Genomic DNA, 8,106 nt, shown 5'->3' with positions numbered 1-8,106 from the left:
TAAAACTTCAGCTTTTTTACCTTCTTGGCTTATAGTCCTTTGAGCAGCCTGAGATTTTAAGGAGGTAATTGTTGAAAAATGGGCACTTTGAATGAAGAGACCTTCCAAACAGGCTTTGTGTGAGCAACATGGCTGTTTATTTACCTGGGTGCAGGTAGGCTAAGGCTGAAAAGGGCATTAGCAAAGGGCAGTGGGATAGGAGTTGGTTTTCTAGGTTTGGGTAGTTTTTTAGGGGGCAGGGGTGTTGCAGAGTAAGTTCAGTTACAGTGGTGGGGGTTAGGGGCAAGGAGATATATGACCACAAGTTCAGTTACAATGGCAGGGTTAGGTGAGAGGTATTTACATTATCATAACAGTTAAGATGGCAGGGTTGGGTAAAAGGTATTTACCTTATCATAAGAACAGTTAAGGCCGGGTGCGGTGGCTCACGCCTGTAATCCCAGCACTTTGGGAAGCTGAGGCGGGTGGATCACGAGGTCAAGAGATCGGACCATCGTGGCCAACATGGTGAAACCCCGTCTCTACTAAAAATACAAAAAATTAGCTGGGCATGGTTGCGCGCGACTGTAGTCCCAATTACTCGGGAGGCTGAGGCAGGAGAATTGCTTTAACCAGGGAGGCGGAGGTTGCAGTGAACTGATATCGCGCCATTGCACTCCAGCCTGGCGCCTGGTGACGCAGCGAGACTCTGTCTCAAAAAAAAAAAAAAAAAAAAAAAAAAAAACAGTTTAGATGGTAGGGTTGAGTGACGGGCTTGTTTGGGAAGCTCCGATGGCCGATTAGGGACAATGCGGAACGCAGGCGGGGAGTGGGAGATATCAGCCCAGGCAGGCAGGACTTCAGACTTTCGGGCTCCAGGCTTGCATATGGAGATCTGACAATAATCCTCTGAAATAAAATATGAGCCACATGTGAATTTTGAATTCTCTAGTAGTCAAACTTTAAAAAGAAACGCGTGGTCGGGTGTGGTGACTCACGCCTGTAATCCCATAATTTTGAGAGGCCAAGGCGTGTGGATCACGAGGTCAGGAGTTTGAGACCAGCCTGGCTAACATGGTGAAACCTAATCTCTACTAAAAATACAAAAATTAGCTGGACGTGATGGTGAGCACCTGTAATCCCAACTACTCAGGAGGCTGAGGCAGAGGAATGGCTTGAACCTGGGAGGCGGAGGTTGCAATGAGCCAAGAACACACCACTACACTCCAGCCTGGGCAACAGTGCAAGATTCTGTCTCAAAAAAATAAAAATAAAGATTGTAGCCGGGCGCGGTGGCTCACGCCTGTAGTCCCAGCACTTTGGGAGGCCGAGGCGGGTGGATCACGAGGTCAAGAGATCGAGACCATCCTGGTCAACATGGTGAAACCCCGTCTCTACTAAAAATACAAAAAATTAGCTGGGCATGGTGGCGCGTGCCTGTAATCTCAGCTACTCAGGAGGCTGAGGCAGGAGAATTGCCTGAACCCAGGAGGCGGAGGTTGTGGTGAGCCTAAATCGTGCCATTGCACTCCAGCCTGGGTAACAAGAGCGAAACTCCGTCTCAAAAAAAAAAAATAAATAAAGATTGTAAACCATGTATGTCAATCTAGAGTGGTCAAAATCGACAAATTGGGTGGATTTATTCATACAGTTTTATTAGAATTAGCTTTGTATATATAATACACTAATACAAAAGTAAAAGTTGATTTTCTTTGGAACAAAAATTTTATATGTTATAAAAAATACAAAAATTAGCCAGGCATAGTTGTGCATGCCTGTAATCCCAGCTACTTGGGAGGCTGAGACTGGAGAATAGCTTGACCCCAGGAGGCCAAGGTTGCAGTGAGCCAAGATCACGCCAATGCATTCTAACCTGGGTGACAAAGCAAGACTCCGTCTGAAAAAAAAGAAAAAAAGGGTCATGACACCTGGCTAGTTCTTTTTTATTTTTATTTTTTAGTTTATATTTTAGGAACAGGGTTTTGCCATGTTGTCCAGTCTGGTCTCAAACTCCTGAGTTAAAGTGTTCACCCCCCTTGTCCTCCCAAAGTCCTAAGATTACATTTTTTGATTAATTATTTAATGCATATTTAAAACGGTTGCTTAATAAAATGAAGTTACTATTACCAGTATTGTTATTATTGGTTTATTTTTTATTCTATTTTATTTTACATTCTGGGATATATGTGCAGGGCATGTAGGTTTGTTATAGGTAAACGTGTGCCATGGTGGTTTACTGCACCTATCAACCCATCACCTAGGTATTAAGCCCTGTATGCATTATCTAATTATCCCGATGCTCTCTCCCTCTTGCCCATCAAGCCCCAGTGTGTGTTGTTCCCCTTCACATGTCCATGTGTTCTTATTGTTCAGTTTCCACTGATAAGTGAGTGTCTGGTAGGGGACTTTTGGCCCCGTTCCCCGGCCAAGTGGAAAGGGCCTAATTCCCGACAAAGGTAGCCCTTCCTCCCCTGCAGGGAGGGGCCCTTATCTCATTCCATCCAGGCCCGGCCCGAGACCAGCAACCTTCCCGCCTGGCCGGTCACTGAACCAATCACCATCCACCCCATCAGCTCTCCCGTAACCTCCCCTCCCACAAACTCCCGCCCGGCAGGTTTCCTGCCTAGCAACCAACCTGGCCAATCACTACCCGCCAGGTCAACTCCCCCTAGCCTATCACTACCTGCCAGATCAGCTCTCCCGCCGCCCCAGGCCCTCTGCCCCTATAAAACAGATTGAACAAAGAAAGCACGCGCGATTCCTCCCTGCCCGCGATTCCTCCCTGCCCGCCGGAGTCGCCCGGAGATCCCAATAAAGTCGGTACTGGTCACCACGCTTCCTGCCTCGTGTCGGTCGAGCGCCTGCCTGCCTCCGTGGGTCGGGGTCCCACAACCGGGGTCGCACAGTGAGAACATTTGGTGTTTGGTTTTCTGTTCCTGCATTAGTTTGCTAAGGATAATGGCTTCCAGCTCCATCCATGTTGCTGCAAGGAACATGATCTTTACTTTTTTAATGGCTGCATAGTATTCTATGGTGCATATGTGCCACATTTCTTTTATCCGGTCTATCAGTGATGGGCATTTGAATTAATTCCATATCTTTGCTATTGTGAATAGTGCTGCAATGAACATACATATCCATGTATCTTTATAATGGAATAATTTATATTTTGGGGATATATACCCACTAATGAGATTGCTGGGTCATATGGTATGTCTTGGAGGAAACGTGGTACTTCTTTCACAGCGATTGACCAAATTTACTTTTTCACCAACAGTTTAAATGCATTTCTTTTTTTTTTTTTTTTTGAGACGGAGTTTCGCTCGTTACCCAGGCTGGAGTGCAATGGCGCGATCTCGGCTCACCACAACCTCTGCCTCCTGGGTTCAGGCAATTCTCCTGCCTCAGCCTCCTGAGTAGCTGGGATTACAGGCATGCGCCACCATGCCCAGCTAATTTTTTGTATTTTTAGTAGAGACGGGGTTTCACCATGTTGACCAGGATGGTCTCGATCTCTTGACCTCATGATCCACCCGCCTCGGCCTCCCAAAGTGCTGGGATTACAGGCGTGAGCCACCACGCCCGGTCTTAAATGCATTTCTATGTCGCCACAGCCTCACCAACCTGTGTTGGTTTTTCATTTTTGTTTTCGGTTGTTTTTTTTTTGAGACGGAGTTTCGCTCTTGTTACCCAGGCTGGAGTGCAATGGCTTGATCTTTGCTCACCGCAACCTCCGCCTCCTGGGTTCAAACAATTCTCCCACCTCAGCCTCCTGAGTAGCTGGGACTACAGATGTGCGCCACCATACCTAGCTAATTTTTGCATTTTTAGTAGAGATGGGATTTCACCATGTTGATCAGGATGGTCTCGATCTCTTGACCTCATCATCCACCCGCCTCGGCCTCCCAAAGTGCTGGGATTATAGGTGTGAGCCACCGCGCCCGGCCCATAAGGTCTTTTTTTTTTAGATGAGGTTTCACCATGATGGCCAGGCTGGTCTTGAACTCCTGACCTCAGGTGATCCACCCACCTAGGTCTCCCAAAGTGCTAGGATTACAAGCATGAGCCACCACACCCGGCCATGTGTTGTTTTTTTTTTTTTGCTTTTTAATAGTCACCATTCTGACAGGTGTGAGATGGTATCTTATCCTGGTTTTGATTTGCATTTCTCTAATGATCACTGATGTTGAGCTTTTTTTCATGTTTGTTGGCCTCATAAATGTCTTCTTTTGAGAAGTGTCTGATTCATGTTTTTTTGCCCACTTTTTCATGGGGTTGTATTATTATTTTTTTCTTTCTTTTTATTTTTTCCTCTCTTTTAGGGGTTGTATTATTTTTGTAAATTTGTTCAAGTTTCCAGTAGACTCTAGATATTAACCTTTGTTAGCTGGTTAGATTGCAAAAATGTTATCTCATCTTGTAGGTTGTCTGTTCACTCTAATGACAGTTTCTTTTGCTGTGCAGAAGCTCTTTAGTTTAATTAGATCCCATTTGTTAATGTTTGCTTTTGTTGCAACTGCTCTTGAAGTTTTCATCTGTGTTTTGAACAATATCGCCTAGATTTTCTTATAGGGTTCTTATAGTTTTGGCTTTCTCATTTAAGTCTTTAATCCATCTTGAGTTAATTTTTAATTTTATTGAGAATTTTTGCAAGTATGTTTATCAGAAATATCGGCTTGAAGTTTTCTTTCTTTCTTTTTTTTTTAATTACAACAAAGTAGACACTTGGCATTCAAAGTTTTCTTTTTTTGTAATATCTCTGCCAGGTTTTGGTATCAGGATGATGCTGGCCTCTTAGAATGAATTAAGGAGAAGTTCCTCCTTTTCTATCATTTGAAATAGTTTTTGAAGAAATGGTACCAGCTCCTCTTTGTACCTCTGGTAGAATTATGTGTAAATCCAGTTGGCCCTGAAAAATTTTTTGGTTGGTAGGCTATTTATTATTGCCTGAATTTCAGAACATGTTATTGGTCTATTGAGAGATTCAACTTCTTTTTGATCAGTCATGGGAGGGTGTATGTATCCAGTAATTTATCCATTTCTTCTAGATTTTCCAGTTTATATGCATAGAGGTGTTTATTTTAGGATGGTTGTTTATATTTCTATGGGGTTAGTCGTGGTATTTTCTTTTTCTTGTTTTAATTTTTTTTTTTAAATAGAGATGGGGTTTCATCGTTAGCCAGGATGGTATCGATCTCCTGACCTTGTGATTCATCCATCTTGACCTCCCAAAGTGCAGGGATTATAGGCATGAGCCACCACATCCGGCCTACAATTATTAATAATCTAATATACTTGAGTATATGCTATTAGTCATAATTATGGTTATTATGGCAAAATATTGTAGGCCACAGATATAATCAACTTCTTTTCATTTGTTTCTTTATAATCATTTTAAGTCATTTCTACAATTAATACCTTAATTTTGATGTAGTTTCTAATAACTTCAAAATTCTGATAATTTGAGGATCATACTGTTTGGATTGGGTAAGGATTGCATGAATTCTAATGAAGAGACTGATTCATGAAATTTATAAACCAGGCAAAGCAGAAATTAATTAAATATCAGGAAAATACTCATTCACATATGTATACTAAATCAGCCAGTATTGAATTTTTTAGATTGCCATTTGAATAAACTCTATAGTTCATGTCAAATTACCTATGACAGCTATGCACCCAAATTGGAGAAACAAAGACTGGTATTTAAGAGGAAATAAATTTTATGTTAAGTGCAGACTCATGGACAACCTAGAAAGCCAACAGCCTCTTGTTTATTTCTCAGTTCTGTCTCAAAAAACAAACAAACAAAGAAACATTTACTGCTTGATATAGGAGATTGAATTTTCCAACTGGGCAGATCATGAGGTCAGGAGATTGAGACCATCCTTGCTTACACAGTGAAAACCCGACTCTACTAAAAATATGAAAAATTATCTGGGCGTGGTGGCACATGCCTGTAGTCCAAGCTACTCGGGAGGCTAATGCAGGAGAGTTGCACGAACCCAGGAGGTGAAAGTTGCGGTGAGCCCAGATCGCACCATTGCACTCCAGCCTGGACAACAAGAGCAAAACTCCATCTCAAAAAAAAAAAAAAAAAAATATATATATATATATATATATATATATATATATATATATATATAGCTAACTGAGGAAGTAAATCTCTCAAAGAAAATCAACAAAACACTGCTGAAAGAAATTACAGATTACACAAACAAATGAAAAAATATCCCATGCTTATGGATGAGTAGAGCCAATATGGTAAAAATGACAAACTTTACCAAAAGCAATCTACACATTCAAGTCAATTCCCATCAGAATAATATTAGTCTTCACAGAACTTGAAAAAACAATTCTAAAATTCTTATGGAACCAAAGAAAAGCATGCATAGCCAAAGCAAAACTAAGCAAAAAGAAGAAATCTAGAAGCATCACATTTCCCAACTTAAAACTATACTACAAGGCTATAGCTACCAAACAGCATGGTACTGGTATAAAACTAGGCACATAGAGCAATGGAACAGAACAAAGTTAGAAATAAAGCCAAATACTAACAGCCAACTGAGCTTTGACAAAGTGAACAAAAGCACAAAGTGGGGAAATGACGCTGTATTCAACAAATGATGCTGGGATAATTGTCAAACTACATGTAGAGGAATAAAACCAGATCTTTGGCCAGGCATGGTGGCTCATGCCTATAATCCCAGCACTTTGGGAGGCTGAGGTGGGTGGATCACGAGGTCGAGAGATCGAGACCATCCTGGTCAACATAGTGAAACCCCGTCTCTACTAAAAATACAAAAAATTAGCTGGGCATGGTAGCGCATGCCTGTAATCCCAACTACTGGAGAGGCTGAGGCAGCACAATTGCCTGAACCCAGGAGGTGGAGGTTGCGGTGAGCCAAGATTGTGCCATTGCACTCCAGCCTGGGTAACGAGAGCGAAAGTCCGTCTCAAAAAAAAAAAAAAAAAAAAAAAAAAAAAAAACCCAGATCTTTGTCTCTCAGTTTATAGAAAAATCAATTCAAGATGAATTAAAGACTTAAATCTAAGACCTGAAACTAACAATTCTAGAAGATAACATTGTAAGGCCGATTGCCTTGCCGGGAGCTCGGACGCACACCCCACCCCCCACCGCTGCTCCTTTTTCAAAAGCTCGGACAAGCCCGGATGAGCTCGGGCATGCTCAGGCATGTTCCCTTCTCCCATGCTCGCACAGCCTGGCCTTCCCTTAAAGAACCCAATATGCAAACAAGGTCTTGTAACCATAGCCTCTTGTCAACGAATAGCAGTCAAGCCTTAACAACCAATAGCAGCCGAGTCTTAACAACCAATAGCAGCCAAGTAATTCCAACCAACAACAAGCCAAGTCCTAGGTAAAGACTTGTAACTCACCCAATAGCAGTCTTGCTCTCCCACAACCAATCGAGCTGTTTCACTCCCTATTAAAACCCCACATCTAAGCGGAGTCTGCATGACTTCTTCAGCCCCTCCTGTCGGACCACAGAACCTCACCTGGGAGCCTGAATAAATTACTTTGCATTGGATCTTCTTGTGCTGGCCTCAGTTTCTTCATTTTAAACTCGGCAAGAACCCCGAGAACAAACCTTACAAACATCAGAAACACTTTTGTAGGCATTGGCTTAGGCAAAGACTTCATGACCAAGAACCCAACAGCAAATGCAACTAAAATGAAGATAAATAACTGTGACTTTGATTTAAAATGCAAATCAAAAGTCTGCTGTGATGCCACCTTACTCCTGTAAGAATGGCCATATAGCGCCATTGCACTCCAGTCTGCGCAACAAGATTGACATTCCAGCTCAAAAAAACAAATAAAAAATAAGGCCATAATTTTTTTTTTTTTTGACACTGAGTCTTGCTCTATTGCCTAGGCTGGAGTGCAGTACCATCTCAGCTCACTGCAATCTCCACCTCCTGGGTCCTCATCCCTCAGCCTCCCAAATAGCTGGGATGACAGGTACCTGCTACCATGCCCAGCTGATTTTTAAATCATGGTGTCTCACACTGTAATCCCAGCACTTTGGGAGGCCAAGGTGGGCAGATCACCTGAGGTCGGAAGTTCGAGACCACCCTGACCAACATGAAGAAATCTTGTCTCTA

The 8,106-nt window shown here is 42.5% G+C and overlaps 1 protein-coding gene across 1 annotated transcript in view; it reads right to left on the bottom strand.

The window, feature by feature from the left end:
• The window catches only part of LOC105710986 (zinc finger protein 93), a 491,114-nt gene that overhangs the window by 399,649 nt on the left and 83,359 nt on the right, over positions 1-8,106 (bottom strand). The gene's annotated exons all lie outside the window — the stretch shown is intronic.

Source organism: Aotus nancymaae, unplaced genomic scaffold (genome assembly GCF_030222135.1).
Source record: "Aotus nancymaae isolate 86718 unplaced genomic scaffold, 86718_ANA_hifiasm-v0.15.2.pri h1tg000028l, whole genome shotgun sequence".
NCBI classification, from domain to species: Eukaryota; Metazoa; Chordata; class Mammalia; order Primates; family Aotidae; genus Aotus; species Aotus nancymaae.
Note: the sequence above shows the minus strand (reverse complement) of the source record. Positions and strands in the feature narration are given on the sequence as shown.